Source organism: Cebus imitator, unplaced genomic scaffold, assembly GCF_001604975.1.
Source record: "Cebus imitator isolate Cc_AM_T3 unplaced genomic scaffold, Cebus_imitator-1.0 Scaffold104, whole genome shotgun sequence".
Taxonomy (NCBI): domain Eukaryota; kingdom Metazoa; phylum Chordata; class Mammalia; order Primates; family Cebidae; genus Cebus; species Cebus imitator.
Genome location: NW_016107419.1, coordinates 1,050,292 through 1,069,170, shown reverse-complemented (window position 1 = coordinate 1,069,170; position 18,879 = coordinate 1,050,292). Strand labels below are relative to the sequence as shown.

General features: G+C 32.9%; 1 protein-coding gene across 6 annotated transcripts in view; it reads left to right on the top strand.

Annotated features, from left to right (window-relative positions):
* The window catches only part of NOVA1 (NOVA alternative splicing regulator 1), a 136,560-nt gene that overhangs the window by 113,737 nt on the left and 3,944 nt on the right, over positions 1-18,879 (top strand). The gene's annotated exons all lie outside the window — the stretch shown is intronic.

Genomic DNA, 18,879 nt, shown 5'->3' with positions numbered 1-18,879 from the left:
ATTCTGTCATTCACAAGCCCATTCACTTTCTTATTTTCTAGGTGACTATTTCACAAGTTCTCCTCTCTTTTCAAGCCTGTATTAGTTAATTTTCTGTTGAGCAGCACACATTTATTTTCTTATAATTTCTGTAGGTCAAGAGCCCAGGCATGACTTAAGCCGTGCGGGCTGAGCCCTTTGCTTGTGATCTCACAGGGCTGCAATCAGTGTCAGCTGGGCTGCGTTCTCATCTAGAGGTTTGACTAATGTGCTTCCACTTTCATCCAGGTTGTTGGCAGCATTCAATTTTTGTGAGTTGGTTTTTTTTTTAACCTGTCTGACTGAGGGCCACACTTATAACTGGCTATTGGCTACAGGCAACTCTCAGATTTTAGAGGCCACCCATAGTGGCCTGCCACATGACCCTCTCCACAGGGCCTTCAAAACTTGACTGTTTGTGTCTTGCAAGGCCAGTAAGGACTCTCTCTTCATTGTGTGCCAGCAAAAATGGAGTCATATATTGAGTAAAATCACAGGAGTAACTTTCGTACCTCCTTTACCCTACAATGTAATTTAATCATGCTAATGACATTGGATCACTTTTGCCATACTCTTATAGTTAGACATAAGTCATGTGCCCCACTCACACTCACGGGGAGAAGATTGTACACATTGTAACACCAGTGTTTAAAGATCAGCGAGTCTTCCAAGAATTGTCCCAACCACCACCCCCACAATGTTTCTTGCCTCTTTTTCTCTCCCAGCTAATGACCTTCCTACTTCCCTGAGAAAACTGAAGCAATCCAAAGTGAACTCACAAACTCATATTAACAAATACTTAATGAAGCAAGCAGCGTTTATACTCATATAGTCCGCCTTCTCATCAACTACCATACGTGAATTTTCCCTGCTCTTGTCTAAAACCATTCATTTTACTTATCCATTAAACCTCATTCTTCCTTTACTCAAAACATTCCTTCAGCAATTCTACCTTTTCTCTCTTCTTTTTCTGTCAAGTTTTTGCTCTCTACAGATTCATTCCCATCAGTGCACGACTGTTTTTTCTCTCATCTTAGAAAACCAAACAAAACTTTCTTAATATCACTTCTCCCAGCAGCTAATGCCCTATTTTGTCTACTCCTTTGTATTAGAACTTACAAAAGTATTGTCTCTATTCTCTAGCTCCCAGTGTCTGTCTTCCCATTCTTGAATCCACGTCAGTCAAGTTTTTTCCTCTACCATTCCATCAAAACTCTTTGCCAAGGATATCAATGATGACTACTTTGCTAATTCCAGTAGTCTGTTCTTAGTCTACATATTACTTTGCCTACCAACAATATTTGTTAAAATTTATCACTTCCACCTCTTTGGTATACTTTCTTTACTTGGATTCCAGGATACTATGTACATTTGATTTTCCTCCTGCTTGGTTCCACTTTGCTTATTCTCAGAATCCTTTGCTAGTTTATTCTCTTATTCCTATCTACTTAACGATGAAGTGCTTCAGGTCTCAATACTTGGGAGTTCTTTTGAGTCTTTTATTTCTCCTTATCTATTACCTTGCCTTTTATATGTTGACATCTGTAAAATTTATGTCTCCATTGTGAGACAGATGTACATTTACCTTAGTCCATTTTGTGCTGCTGTAACAGAATACATGACATGGTAATTTATAAAGAACAGAAAATTTTTTCTCACAGCGCTGAAGGCTGGGAAGTCCAAGATCAAGGCACTGGCATCTGACGAGGGCTTTCTTGCTGTATCTTGAAATTGCAGAAGACAGAAGTACAAAAAGGGGATGAACACTGTGTTCCTACACGGCTGAAGAGCAGAAGAGAGAAAATTCACTCCTGCAATCTTATTTTATAGTGTTATTAATAAAGCCCTAATGACTTAAACACCTCCCAAAAGGCCCCACACCTCCCAAAACTGTTGCATTGAGGATTAAGTTTCCAACACATGAATTTTGGAATGGACAAACATTCAAACCATAACAGCCATAAACTAAAGAAGCTTAATCTTTATTATTCCTCACATGTGCAGACTTATTACCTAATTTTATGTTCATAATTTTAAATTTTGTTTCCCAAAGATGTCCTCTAAAATTGTATATGCTTCAGGACCCACATAACTTGTGTTCCCCTTTATCTCTAGTGCAGATCTCACAGTGAAGCTCCGGACTATATCCAGTTCCCCATTCAGCCTTTTCTCTTAACATATCTAATTGACACCTTAAATGCAGTAAGTCCCAAAACTATCCCTAACCTGTTCCTTTAAAAATAAGTTTGTTTTTTATTTCTTTACTGCCACATGAAATAGTTTACTATTTCAGTGAGTAAAAGCCAACATCTCCAAAATGACATTTGTTAATTTATAAGGCCTTTGCCACATTGTCTTTTTATTTCCTGCCACTGGCTTCCTCACTCATGTTGGCCCAACCGCACTGACATTTGCTGCTCCTTGTGAACATTAGGCATACCCTCACCTCAGTATTTGTCTCTTGTTTTTCTCTACATGAAATTCTCTTATCATAGAGATCTGCTTGGCTAGCATCTTAATAACCTTCAAGGCTGTTCAAACTTCACCTATTCCAACATGACTTCCCTAATATGGCAACCTAGCCTCTCCGTACCCCGATACTCCTGATTCACTTTATCTTGCTGTTTTTTAAGCTTTTTTCCTATGTCTCATGAATAGTGTATACTTGGCTTATTATCATGTTTATTGTATATTATGTGCCTTACTCTCCTGGTAAATTGCATGAGGATAGGGTTTTCTTCTGTTTTATTCTCTGATGTATGTGAAGCATTAGCCTGGAACATAATAGGTTCTCAGTAAATATTTGTTGAATGACTAGCATTAGTTGAAATAATAGGCTTACAAGTCTATATGTTCTAAAATTCTTTTTTATACAGTATTTGAAATGAAATTTTGCATAGAAGTTCTCTGTAAAAATATAAACCAACTAGAAAAGAATACATTTAGTTGAATGAAAAAGTGAAGTTAAAAGAACATAGACTTCTTAGCTAGACATTTATTTCATGCCTGGTAGTACTCAGAGCACAATTTGAAAACCAGTTGGGCACTTGTCTCAAATACAAATAATGTCTTAATTCTCCAAAAAAAAAAATAAAAATTAGAGCCAGGCACAGTGGCTCACACCTGTAATCCCAGCACTTTGGGAGGCCGAGGAGGGTGGATTGCCTGAGGTCGGGAGTTCAAGACTAGCCTGACCAACATAGTGAAACCCTGTCTCTACTAAAAATACAAAAAATTAGCCAAGCATGGTAGTGGCAGGCTCCTGTAATTCCAGCTACTTAGGAGACTGAGGCAGGAGAATCACTTGAACCCAGGAGGTGGAGGTTGCAATGAGCCAAATCTCGCCATTGCACTCTAGCCTGGGCAACAAGAGCGAGACTCCATCTCAAAAAAAAAAAAAAAAAAAAAATTAGCTGAGTGTGGTGGCACACACCTGTAATCCCAGCTACTTGGGAGGCTGAAGCAGGAGAATCACTTGAACTGGGAAGGTGGAGATGTCAGTGAGCTGAGATCACGCCATTGCACTCCAGCCTGGGCAATGGAGCAAGACTCCCTCTCAAAACAAAGAAAAAAAAATATATATATATATATATATATACACACACACACATAATACTTTTTATTTCATTCAGCATGTGTGTGTGAGTAATGTGTTTGTATAGCTGATATCAAGACATTGTTCATCAGAAATATATAAGAAGATCCTAGAAATATCATGACATCCATTTTTTAAATGAATTTACTGACTTTGTTATGTATATTAGATTTTATGTGGTTTGCTTTTCATTAGGATGAGTCTTATGAAATTGCTGATATTTGATTGTAATTTCCTATAGCTCAACCTAGTATGTATCATATACATATCAAAGTTGCAAACATTCCTAGGAATAAATTGAACCAAAAACACTGAATTCATATTAAATGAGATATAATTTTTATATAAGAGCATAAACACTTGATAAATGGATAAACTTACTATAATTTTGTAGGGAAGATTTTTTTCTCTTGTTTTATAGGGAAGATTTAATATAGAAATATCAATTATTTTTAAATTAAAATATAAATATATTACAATTTTCAGCATATTCCCATTTTTCTGGTTTTTGAGAGATATAAAGTAAAATCATTTTAATATTCATATAAAAACTAATCCCTGATAATTACCATCAGTCAACTTAGAGTTATCAATAAGCTAGTAATATTGAGATCACCCAGCATTAAAATTTACCATAAATGTCACAATAAAAGTGACATACAAATAGATAAAATTGTTAAATGAAGTAAATAGATATTTCAGAAATAGATACAAGTAAAGTCATGCATCATGGATATGTTCTGAGAAAAATATCATAAACGATATTGTGTGAACATCACAGAGTGTATTTACACAAACCTAGATGGTACAGTCCATTACAATACACAGTCACTCCTAGGCTACAAACCTATACAGCATATTGTACCAAATACTGCAGGCAATTGTAACACAGTGGTATTTGTATATTGTCTAAACAAACAGAAGATAATGCTTTGGCTACTACATCACTAGTCAATAGGAACTTTGCAGCTCCATTATAATCTCATGGCACTACCATATATGTGGTCTTTCATTGATGAAAACATCACTATGCAACACATGACTATATATGGGAACTTAATGTATGATAAAGAAAAACAATGTGATCTAGGGATTTGGAGAAATGTGGTCTTGAGCCATAATATCTGGCTTCCAATCAAATCTTTGTTACATTTGAATTTTATAATGTGTGAGGCCACCTTTTTAATTTTGCCATCCATGTTTTCTCATTGTAAAATGTGAGTGCTTACCTCACAGAGTTGTCATGACTTTTGAATGAATGAATATTTAGAACACTGCCTGGTCCAGAGTACTATATAAGTGTAATTTTAATTCATTTTAAAAAAGGATATTTTATAAATGGTGCTGGTATATTGACTAAAATAAAATAAATTTCCACCTCAGACAATATGCAGAAATATAAATCTCAGTGCATTCAAGATTGAAACTATAAGACCATTTGAAATTATTGTGTACGAAATCAAGGATGACTTCAGCAAGAAGGAAATCCAAAACACAAAAGAATAAGTTACCATATTTTGAGTATATAAACAATTATTATTTTTGGCATAGCAGAATATACCATTAATAAGTAAAAGACAACAATATATTTGGAAAAATATGTTCAACACATGACAATTAATTAGTATCTCTGCTGTTGAAAGAACTCCTAGGTTAATGTGAAAGCCCAATAGAAAAATGAAAAGCCAGTTTACAGAGAAGGAAATGGAAATGTCCAATACAGATATAAAAATATGTTTAACCTCACCAGTCTTCAGGGAAATTGGAACCAACATCACACTATTGTACTATGTTAAATCAGATAGACAAAAGTGTATGTTTGTGTATAATTCACATACCAGAAATGCAAAATGTATGTGTGTGTTTATTTATAAATCTAAAGTGCTGGCAAAGATGCAGGGAATAAATATGCTTGAATATACAAGAACATATGTGTGATAAAAGTTGGAAAGTAATTTCACACTTAACAGGAGAGCGACTAAATAAATTCTGATATTGCAGAATAGTATGTGGTGAAGCTATTTAAAATGCTGAGTCAGATCTGCATAAACTGGGCTAGAATAGTATCATACAATATGAAGAAAATAAGTTGCTAAGAAACATTTGGCCCTATCTTTGATAGTCAAAAAACATTGTTCATCTATTATTAGAGTGATGACAAAGAATATGAAAATTACTACATTTTCGTTCTTATATCTCCACATTGTTTTTAAAAAGTACCAAAGATACAAAAGAGAATGGAAAAAAATACTTACTTCAGTTGTGGTATATGCAGTGTTTTAAGGAAGATAAAGTGGTAATATCTCAAGGGGAAGATTGGTTGTCTTTGACATTACATGTGCATTTAAGCTACCTGGCTTCTTGATTTCCTACTCTTTTGATGCTTTACTGAGGAATTTCAAGAAGGCTCACTGGGGAGAGGCTTCAGGCCTAGAGGAATCACTTATTGACTGGCAAAGGGAGTGACAGTTGCTTCGTATTTTAAAGTAATGCCAAATTAAATGGTAATTTATGTAATAGTATGTGTAATCTATGTAATAGTTTTATTTATCCTCTAGAGTTATTACATGAAAAATACTCAAACCTAGCTTTATATCAAAATTACCTATGTAGATTCTTAATTAATAGACCTAGGATGAGATTTCATATCTATATTTGAAAAGCCGGATAAATATTTCATAAAGCCTCTTGAAATGTTTGGGAAACACTCTTTACTATATGATAAAAGCACATTAGTTGATAATAAATTGATAATTGTGTACTATGTGACACTGTCTCTTTTTTTCAAGTGTTAATTCATCAAGACTTTACCATGAAATGACATACATACTTTGTTATTTGAAAAATACTAAATATGTACAAAAGTTGAAGGATAGGTATTAGTTTCAACATTGAGAATAGTTGGAGTTTACTAATTAAAACAAATCTATGAAGGGCTTTTATACAAAGGATGATTATCCTTTTAGATGTAATTAGTGAATGTGAAGGCCTGGGACAATTATTGTATACTACTGTAGACTTTATAAACACCATACACTTAGGGCAAACTGAATTTACAAAAAAAAAAAAAAAATCTTTTTCTCAATAGTAAATTAATAATTTTGACTATTACTAAATACAGTTAGAGATTCTCTTAGAGATCCTTTTATGTAGATTACATTAGGAGTTTTTAAGGTCGTTTAGCAATATTCTTGCCAAAAATTATGGATATGATTAAGTGCTTCCTACCCATATTCATTCCATTGCAAACTTCTGAGTTTGCTCGTGTGCTGTAGTGTAGACAGTCTATTATTCATCCCAGTGATGGGAATCGGATATCACTTAGGGCAAGTTAACAATACCACTGAAAGCAGCATACCTCTAATGTTTTCAGGTAAGTATTATAATACAGTATTTGATAAATACCAGGTTATGTGATCTCCCAAAATTCCTTTTAAATGGATGATTTTATATGAAGACATTTCAAGTTTATGAAAAGCCTAGGACTTTCAGATTTTCAGGTTGAAGAAAGTGGTACACATCAGGGGGAAAGAGTTAATGAAATAGTCACTCTGTAACATTCCTTATTTTACGTCTCATATATGGCTAAGGCATTGGTGAAATGCATAGATACTGTGTCTTGTATTGGCTCTTACTAGGTAGATTTGCAAGACTCTCTGGACCACTTATTAGGCCAAGGTGGTTTCTCTGTTTCAACAAAGTTTTCCCTGCAGCCATAGCTGCAGTAATTCTTGCATACAGCATGTTCTCAAAATTATGTTCTCAAAACATTTTGCATGCCTTTATATAACCAAACCACTTAATGGCTCCTTATTCCACAATGTGTACTTATCTTCTTGCTTTGTGTGTGTATAGAGTTCAACAGTTTTTATTTTTCAAGCAAAGCCATTTAAAATTGAAAATACCTAAAACAGTAAAATTAGATACCGTTTATTTTTTTAAATTTTCGTAATTTTTTTTAATGAATGCTTAGATATGTGAATGTCTTCACATTATTCTCCCAGATAAAATTAGTTTTGCCAAATTGGGGAGTATGATACCTTCTCACTTTGGAATAAAAAAAATAGTGTTTCTCCTTGTTTTGACCTCAGAATTGCCCTTTTTGGTTATTTTTCCAATTTTTTATCATTGAATTAAGAATGTTTCAGGAGACAATAAGTTGATTATTTTCATTTCTTCTGAATCTAATGCCTTATAATTCAGTTTATTGGTGTTTGGTTTAGCTCATATTTCTTATTCAATTACTCTTTAACAATATTTTTGAAAAGGAAAACTTTTCTTTTTATTACCTGGATTCAAATTGCTTTTAGCCAGGTAACAGAAGGTTAAAAATTTGTGTATTTTTATATATGATTTATTAAATACTATAAATTAGCTATTTCACACATACGTATATAAAGAATGTAGTTTTGTGACTAGTACTCCAGTTTGTTAAATTGCAGATGTGCTTCAGTAACATTTTCTATGTTAATCTATGGTTATATGGTTATTTATGTCAAGTATTAAATAATTTATAACATTTTCGCTTTCTTAATGACAGTCATTGGTAATAGTACATAATCAACCTCCCATTACTAGTAAGATACTGAAATACAGGCATGTTTTAAAAGAAATATTGCCTTTAGGAAAACTGCTGGTGAAATTAAAATAATAAGAAATATATAATTCACCCAGTAAATACAAAATACCTATTAGCAACTATAAGTAATAAATCATGTCAAAAATATGGCATATCAGACTTTTCAACTGATATTTAATTTTAATGGTAAAAATGACTTAATCAAAAATGTATAAAGGTACAATAAAAATCCAAATTGTGAAAGTTTTCCTTATAACTTAATTACCTAGTTACATAAGTTTATAAATGGGGATGTATTTTCAAACATAGTTGAGACATTTACTTCTAATGTTATCTTATTTATTAGTTTGGTTATATCAGAGTATTAATCTATAAACAACTCAAAAATTTAAAAAGCCCTTTATTCCTAGATTAACTTTATTTTCTAACATAGAGACTGCTTTTTATAAGCAGGCATTCAGGTTAACTGCACAATTTTCACTTAAAACTATGATTTTGAATTTTCTTAGTTAAAATTTTAAAATATTTTATAGACATTCTGTCATTTATCAACTCACTATTTTACAGGCATGCCTATTTTACAGTCATTTGCTTAATGATGGACTTATATGCTGAGAAATGCAGCATTAGCCGTTTTTGTCATTGTACAGACAGCACGTAATGTACTTACACAAACCTGGAAGGTATAGCCTAATGCACCCCTAGGCTCTTCGTATAACCTGTTGCTTCTAGTTTACAAATATGTACAGCATGTTACTTTACTGAATACTTTAGACGGTTTCTTAATTATTTGTATATCTAAACATATCAAAAAGGTACATTAAAAATACAGAATAAAAGATAAAAAATGATACTCCTGTATGAGGAACTTACCATGAATAGAATTCGCAGAGCTAGAAATTGCCCTGGATGAGTCAGTGAGTGAGTAGTGAGTGAATGTGAAGGCCTGAGATATTACCATACATACTGTAGACTTTATAAACACTGTACGCTTAGGACATACTAATTGTATAAAAATAAATTTTCTTTAATAATTAACCTTAGGTTACTATAACTTTTTTGCTTTATATATTTGTTAATGTTTTTTACTTTTTGGCTCCTTTGACTTTTAAACACTTAGCTTAAAACACAAATATATTGTCAAAAAATATTTTCTTTCTTTTTCCTTATTCTGTAAACAATTTTCTTTTTCCTTTTCAGCATTTATTTTAGGTTTGGGGGTACGTGTACAGGTGTCTTACATGGGTAATTTGCATGTCATTGAGCTTTGGTGTATGAATGATCCCAGAGAGTGAGCATAGTGCTCGAGAGGAAGTTCTCAACCCACTTCCCCCTCCCAACCTCTCACTTTGGGAGTCACCAGTATCTATTGTTACCATCTTTATGTCCATGTTTACTCAATGTTTAGTTCCCTCTTATAAGTGAGAACAAGCAGTATTTAGCTTTCTGTGTCTGCATTAATTTGGCCTCCAGCTACATCTTTGTTGCAGCAAAGAACATAATTTTCTTCCTTTTTATGACTGTATAGTATTCCATAGTGTATATATACCACATTTTACTTATCCAGTCTACCATTGATGGGCATCTAGGGTGATCCCATGTCTTTGCTATTTTGAACAGTGTTGTGATGAACATTCTAGTACGTGTGTCTTATTTATAAAGTGATTCATTTTCCTTTGGATATATACCCGGTAATGAGATTGCTGGGTCAAATGGTAGTTCTAAGTTCTTTGAGAAATCTCCACACTGCTTTCCACAGTGGCTGAACTAATTTACATTCCCACCAGTAATATATAAATGTTCTCTTTTCTCTGCAACCTCTCAAACATATGTTATTTTCTGACTTTTTAATAACCATTCTGACTGGTGCCAGATGATATCTCATTGTGGATTTGATTTACGTTTCTCTAACAATTAGTGATGTTGAGCATTTTTTCATATGTATGTTGGCCACATGTATGTCTTCTTTTGAGATTTGTCTGTTCATGTCCTTTGCCAGTTTTTAATGGGGTTGTTTGTTGCTGTTTTTATTTAATTTCTTTTCATATTGTCTTACTTTTAAAACTTTTTAATTAAAAAATAAGACACATAAACTGAGACACATGTTAGCTTAGTCCTATGCAGGGATTACCGGTATCATCAGTGCTGTTGTCTTCCACCTCCACTTCTTGTCTCACTGGAAGATCTTTGAGGGCAGTAATACTCAAGGACCTATCCTCTCCTATGATGACAATGCGTTCTTCTGGATTACTTCCTGAAGGACCTGCCTGAGGCTGTGTTATAGTTAACTTTCCTTTTTTAATAAGTAAATGGAATACAGTCTAGAATATTTATAAGAAGTATAGTGTAGTAACTATACCAGCCAGTAACAGTCATTTGTCATCCTCAGGTATTATGTACTATACGTAATTGTATGTGCAATACTTTGTGTACAACTAGCAGAGCAGTAGGTTTGTTTACACCACTAGCATCACCATAAACATATGAGTAATGCCTTGTGATAGGACATTAACAAGGGTTACAATGTCACTAGGTGATAGAAATTTTTCAGCTCCATTATAATCCTATAAGATCACCATTGTATACATGGTCTTTTGTTGACCCAAACATTGTTATTTGGTGCATGACTGTATATACATTTAAATATATATATTTTATTTTTATTATATACTACTGGACTGTAAACCCTATGAAAGTAGAGCTCTTATCCTTTTTATTTACCCCTATATCCACAACAGTTGGAATTATATCTGGCATGTAGTAGCCACTCAATAAATAATTGTGCAATAAATTCTAGAAATATGCTAAAATTATTTTTTAATTATTCTACTTTGGAGGATTCATTTATTCTGCAGCCCAATTTTGGACAATTGTTCCATTTCCTTTTGTTACACTGCTTTTAAAAAATAAGACAAAGTTTATATGGTAAGAGACAAAAGCTCATCTGAAATACAATCTCTATTGCTCCCTTTCTGTTCTACCTGAATAGAATTACATACTTTTACATTACTTAACCCAAACTACATATATAGATATTCAACTTTGCATTGGTATTTTCTGCATCTTTATAATTTCATATAGTGCCTTCATACTGTCTTTTCTATATGACATTCTCTGTTTTGACTTTTAAACACTTAGCCTAAAACAATAATACATTATACAATGTACTAGTGTTCATTGTACAATGTACTAATATATATTATACAGTGTTCTCTGTTTTGGAAATTTTCCCAGAATTACAGAAGGAGAGAAACAAAGTGAAAGATTATGCTCATTTCATAACTTGATGAATACTACAATATGATTTGCAAAACATAGTATATACTGACAGCCACCAACATTTTAAAAAGAAAGAGTTTAATAGTTTAACCCTTCCTGATCTATATTTGGTTTATTTTTTACTTAATGATCCATTTTGCTGCTCTACCTTGAATATCTTTATTTTAGAAATGAAATATTTTCTTACTTGATTCTTTAATTTACAATTTGTTTCACTTTACTTCCCCCTAAATAATTTCACCTATTCCTATGAATTTAAATGCAATTTATATGTTAACTTCCAAGTTTCCCCTGACCTCCAGACCCGTAGTCAACACTTACGTGGCGTCTTTACTTGGATGTCTAGGGATTTTAAGCTTAACATGACTAAAATAGAATTTCTTCTCTCCTCATCTTTCACCCCTTTTCCATCATCTACTTCAATGGACATAAACCTATTTTCGTTTTTGTAGCTATTTTTTATTTTTTAATTTGCATGTTTAATTTACAACATTAAATTGAAAACAGTTTTCATTTCAAATATTGGAATACGTTGAATACATTTTTGCTAATTAAGAATACATTTTTGCTTATTAAAAACTCTGAACATATATTTCATTATATGTGCCCTGAAAGAGCTGGGCTAAAAAGAAGTGATTTAAAATGATCTCAAAGAGCTTTTTGATAACTTGACACATGATGATAAAGACTCATCGGCCTTTCAACAATATAAACTCAATATAGTAAAATCTGGTTTAGTAAGCATTAAGAAGACAATACCCCAAATTATTTTCATTTTTAAATAATGGTCTTCCCTGTAATCATTTTATTAGTCTTGCTCTGTCACTAAGCTGGAGTGCAATGGCATGGTCTTGGCTCACTGCAATTCTGACCTCTGGGTTTAAGCGATTCTCCAGCCTCAGTCTCATGAGTAGCTGGGATTACAGGCACACACCACCACGCCCAGCTAATTTTTGTATTTTTAGAAGAGAACTGGTTTCACCATGTTGTCCAGAATGGTCTCAATCTCCTGACCTAGTGATCTGCCCGCCTAGGCCTCCCAAAGTGCTGGGATTACAGAATAGTTTATTATTTTATGGCCTTCATAGTTTTTTCATGGTTATTTAACTTATAGTGGCTTTCTTTTTTGAAGTAATTATGTCTAGAGTGCTCATCATCTCAACATAACAGGAATTGTTTGAAGTCCTCTTCTGTTTGTCCTTCACCTGAAAAGCATAGTTTTTTTTCTATTTTTCTTATTCCTAAGTTATATCCCTCTTTGGGATAGTGTAGTGTATCTTTAAGTTTTGAATAATGCTTCAGGGGCAAAGTGAAAGAATGTGTTAAATGGAAAAATAAGTAAGTTAAACTTTTGTCTTTAGAAAATTGAGTAATTCAGTGGGGAGTTGAAGGAGAGGTTCGTTGAAAAGTTTTGAACAGAATTTTCTCATAATGCTGAAATAAAGACTCCTTATCCTCAGTCTTACTAAGTTGCCTGATTTTATAGATGATGAAACTAAAGTGATTTAAGAAAGGCCACATACCAGAGCCAGTGTGAGACCTCATATCTATTAATGACCAATTCCATATTTTTATTATACTACACTATGCTTTAGAGAGGATAAAGTAGTAGGACTGAACAATAGCACATAATAGGACATATAGATCTAGGGAGCAGGACAACTCACAGATAGCTCCCAGGTTTAAAATCTGAGTTGGTAGTGAGTGGAGGATAAAACTGCTTGAGACAGGCAGCATGACATTTTATGAGAGATATTAGACATTGCTCTGAAAACTGATCTGCCTTTGGTTTGGTTACCAAAAATAAATTATACAGACTAGTGGAGAGTTAAAAAAAAACTGCTTTTTAAATTCCTTTGGATACTTGCATTCATGTAAATCTGTTATACATATTTTATCAAATGACTGCATTCACACAGGCAGTTATTTATCTAAGTCTATAATGAAAAAAATATATACCATTTTTTCAATTAGTTATGTACTACAATTCAATGTAGAGTCCCCAAAATGGCACATGTATCTCCATTGGATGCTACTAAGTGGAGCCTCAGTAGTCTAAATTGTAATACGTTGGGAAAATAAAAGGCATTTATCTGGTTAGATCATGTAGTGCATATCATGGTAAAAAGTGAATTAATATACTTGTCTTTTCTTACCAGAACTATGATATCTTGACTATTAGTTTTAAAAGATAAACTGAAATGTCAGTATTTTGATAGGCAAATAATTCATGATATAGCAAGAAGGTAAAATTACTTCAAAGATACTTTTTGTTCGTTACAAATTATAGATGCCCCCTAAATTTTAGAAATTATTGTAATTCAACTCAAATTCCTTTAAGCAAAAAAGGGCGTTGTATTTCCTCTGTGCTGGCTGTAGACATGGTTAGATTCAGATGCCAAAATACTGTTAAGTTTTTCTCTTTTCATTTCTGCAGTCTCATTTTTATCTAAATTAACTTTATTTTCAGGCTGATTCTTCTTCTTCTCATAATAGTGGTAAGGTAGCCACTAGCAATGCCAGGCTGGTGTTCTACTAGATTAGGAACATAAATATCTCTTTACCAACAAGTTCACCAAATTCTCAGACTCTTCCTGTGTCATGTGCTCAACCCCAAACCAGTAAAGGTTATGGGTGTGAATATAGCAAGCAATAGGTCATATCTGGGTCATGTTTTCACTTCTAAAGCAAACTTACCCAACCTGAGCCCCAAGATGGCTTTGAATGTGACCTAACACAAATTCATAAACTTTCTTAAAACTTTTATGATTTTTTTTTGGCATTTTTTAAGCTCTTCAGCTATCCTTAGTGTTAGTGTATTTTATGTGTGGCTCAAGACAATTCTTCCAATGTGGCCCACGGAAGCCAAAAAATTGGACACCTCTGTTCTAGAGGTATGGAGGATTATCAGCCTTACCTGAGGCACATAAACTAAGAATGAGAAAGGGTGTTTGCCAAAGGAAAACTGGGGCTCTGTTGCCAGAAGAAGAATGATTGGATACCAATTGAATGACTGAGTAAAATAACAGGTATCCACTATTGATAGGAAATGCTTTATAAATGTAATGTCATATATATGTAGTAAATATGGCAGCCCTAAATAATTCATACTATTAATTGGAAGTTCTCAAATTATAATGGAACTTCTTTTGCATTTGTTTTAAGATATGGTTTTATTAAATAGCTTATGATTTTTCTGGCATGATGATGAAGAAATACGATGCCTATAGACGTTTTCATTCCTTTATAGCCATAAAACTACAATCAGTTGGAGTTCTTATTTGCAGAAAGAGTAAATTGATCTTAATGTCTGTTTTTAATTAGAAACATGTCAATATTAAAACCTATTTATGTGGTATTTTTAAAACTCATAGGATTCTTATAGAAGTTCTTTTGTAATTGCAAATAGAAAAATTGTAATTGTATTACTTTGTTTCTGAAAAGCAGTTGATGCTAATGTAATTAGTGTAATTATATTGTTAATCTTAGCTCATATTTATTTGATGTAACAAATAAGTTGTAAGTCTAGAATAAGGAAGATTTAAGTAAAAATTCTTTTACTTTATAAGAAATATTATTAAGCTGGGTGCTCACACCTGTAATCCCAGCTGCTCAGGAGGCTGAACCAGGTGGATCACTTGAGCCCAGGAGTTCAAGGCTATGTTGAGCTGTGGTTCTGCTACTGTGTTTCAGCCTGAATGGCAAAGGGAGAACCCCCTCAAATAAATAAATAAATAAAATTATTTAAGCAGTTCATCACTGCTAAAATGAGTTTAGATTTGAAACAGTAACTGTCCAACACAGAAATAACAGTGATCAAATTTATGTAAATATTTGGTTGTGAAAAAATAGTGTACTGATATTTCACATGTGAAAGACCATTAGGGAAATATCTTCATCTCTCAAGGATTTTCTTACCTATCCCTTCTTTGCCCAGTTAAACTTTGTGTCTCCTTTATAGCCTTTATATACTTTGCCAGCACTCTTAAGACTCCTGCACTTATAGACACTCATTTTCTACAACTATCTATAAGCTCTTTAAAGGCATGAACAATGTCATATCCTTTATCTCCAGGGCTTGGGCCATTCAGTAAGCATTTATAAAGGATTAGGTGGATGCCAGCAAATATAATCATAACTCTGAAGGGAAACCTGTTTTGTAGCTGTCAAGAACATATCTGATTTAGTTTTATACATGTTATAGTAAATAATTTGTATGCCATTTAAGATCAGTTTTTTTATCCCAATTCTTTAGAAATAAGAATATGTGTATTTATGTCAGCCAGCGCATTAACAGACTTCACCAATGAAAATGAATCCTTGTATACTATTAGAATTTACTATTTATCATTTCAGTTGGAATGTAAATACTAACAATGTATAGACATTTGCTTTGGTAAATGCCTATAAGAAGTAAGAGAAAATCTATCTTACATAATTCTTCTTGCTTCTCGTCTGTTTTTTCCCACCAGTATTCAGTTGTCCACCATCTCGAAGCTTCCATGTTTTTATTTTTTTTCTTTCTTTCTGGGACGGAGTTTCGCTCTTGTTACCCAGGCTGGAGTGCAATGGCGCGATCTCGGCTCAACGCAACCTCCGCCTCCTGGGTTCAGGCAATTCTCCTGCCTCAGCCTCCTGAGTAGCTGGGATTACAGGCACGCACCACCATGCCCAGCTAATTTTTTGTATTTTTAGTAGAGACGGGGTTTCACCGTGTTGACCAGGATGGTCTCGATCTCTTGACCTCGTGATCCACCCGCCTCGGCCTCCCAAAGTGCTGGAATTACAGGCTTCAGCCACCGCGCCCGGCCCCATGTTTTTCTGTCTCACTTTTTCTTAACTCTGCCGTGACACTTAAAATGTAAATATAACTCTACTTTTCTTGTAATATTATTTAAATGAATTTCATTTTTCTTTTTTCTCAACTTCTTTTTAGAGAGTCTGCTCCTATCTCTGCCCATATTAGATTAATATTGTGTGCAAATAGTTATGGATATATTTTTTAATTCTTCAGAAAAAAGACAGTGTAAGGCAAAGAAGATTCTCACACTCTTTCATCAAAAATAAAAATTGGATGATAAATGCCTTGTGTAAGCTATTAAGTACATTTATTTAAATTTTGAATTTAATTTTTTTATATTTGTTTCCTTTTTTTTTAATTTGGCAATTTTATATAGAATAGCCTATTATTGTCTGAAGTTAGAAAATGCTGTAAATTATAAATACTAATATGCAAACATTGAGTCTGCTTTTAAGTCATAAAAAGTCACCGTTCTTTAATCTTGCCAACAAAATTTGGGGCCACATCGATATTTGATTACCCACTGATTGTGGTGACAGATTTTTTTATGTAAGATTCTTTGAAATGGTTAAATACTAAAATACAGAAGATAGTATTAACTACATAAAAAATGCCTTAATAAAAAGATAGACATTGTCATATAACTCTTCAATTTTCAAAAATATGGATATTTTTGGAAGATGTTTACTGTCATAAAAAGTTAACACTAGTTCTGAATTATATATTATTTCAAAACTTTTTAGTATTGGCCGGGTACAGCGGCTCACGCTTGTAATCCCAGCATTTTGGGAGGCCGAGGCGGGCGGATCACCCATGGTCAGGAGTTCGAAAACAGCCTGGCCAACATATAGTGCAACCTCATCTCTACTGAAAATACAAAAATTATCTGGGCGTGGTGGCATACACCTGTAGTTCCAGGTACTTGGGAAGCTGAGACAGGAGAATGGTTTTAACCTGGAAGGCGGAGGTTGCAGTGAGCCGAGGTTTCCCCACTACACTCCAGCCTGGGTGGCAGAGCAAGACTCTGTCTCTCAAAAAAATAAATACATAAAATTTTGGATATTGAAAAGAAGGAAAAATAATTAAAGGGTTTTTTCCTGATTTTTAAAAAAGACAAGCTCATGTTTAATAATCCAAGTGTAATGCTCACATGTGCAAGTTGTCTTGCATAATAGTTTTAGCATTAAAAAGAAAATAAAAGTATGTGAAAAAACATATATAGTGTGAGACTAATGTGCCATATAGTAGAAATTAATATCTTCACACATTTCATAGAGTGATTGTTATAAAATTATTCATTAAATTTCATTACCTTTTAGAATATCAGCCTATACTTAATATTTTCTGTGCTGTTCTGCTTCTGGGTGGTTATCATGCAGGAAACCATTACATTGAACAAAACAAAAGTAATTAATTATAATTTAAAATATTATAAGACTAGCTCTTTTGAAGGTCTTGATCAATTAATACATTTTTCTTCATTTAAAAATATGTTAAAGCACTGCAGTTTGCCAGTACATAATGTTTTCAATAATGTTTTGTTATAAAAAAGTTACCATTTTTAAAAAGAATTGCTTATTCATAAAATAAAATCATATTTAATATTCGGATACTTAAATCCTTAAAAGTGCATTTTCTCAGTATTTCACGTGCACAGGATAAAAATGAAGATGATTGTAATTCATTTTTATAAGTGGTATAGGATACGATCATGATTTAACTTTCTAATTGTAACACAACTTTTCAGACAAATAATTTTCTACAGAAGGGAAGTCTGTGAACAAAATTAACAAATATAAAAATACTTCAGTTTATTTCTTGAAACTGAATGCACTTAATCAGGGAATAAGAAGGATATATTTGACATTCCTAAGAAAACTTAAGACTATTTCTTGAAATTTCTAAGTTCTTGAAAACCTAGAGTATTTGCCATAAAATGAAATGATTATAAAAACAAATTGTAATGAAACAAAATTAAAATTATTTCATGACTGTAAATTGTCTGTATGGAAATCAAATGAGAGGGGTGTGTGTGTGTGTGTGTGTGTGTATGCATATAATATATAAAAATAATATTTATGAAGTGACTTGGTTTAGAATTTGCATTTATACTTTCTCTGCCTGCTATATTCCAGAACAAAATTGCCTAAAATTCATGGCTGTATTTCTTTAAAATATTCTTATCCAAATCTGTGTTTTAAAGATAGCATTAGAGATACTTGCTAAAAATTAGCTAATGAGATTCCTTATAGAATTTCTCAAACAACTAAATGTCCTGCTCAAATTTTAGCACATTTTTTTTTAGCCTGCCCATTTTAATGTCTGGAACAAGGAAAGCAATTACTTCAGTGCTTTGTCAGTGACACAATGATCACAAGTTCTGCCCAATGAGACACAAAACATTGTTATATGTATCATTTTGCTTCCAAAATATAATTTTAAATGTTAGTATCTATATTTTAATTTTAGGGATGATAGAAATGTCATATTGATTTGATATTTCTTATAATAGTTTTTTATTGTGATTAAATAAGTCAAATATGGTGATTTTTGTGTGTTTTAATACAAATAAAGATATCTATATTGGTCATATTGGATTAAGTATTC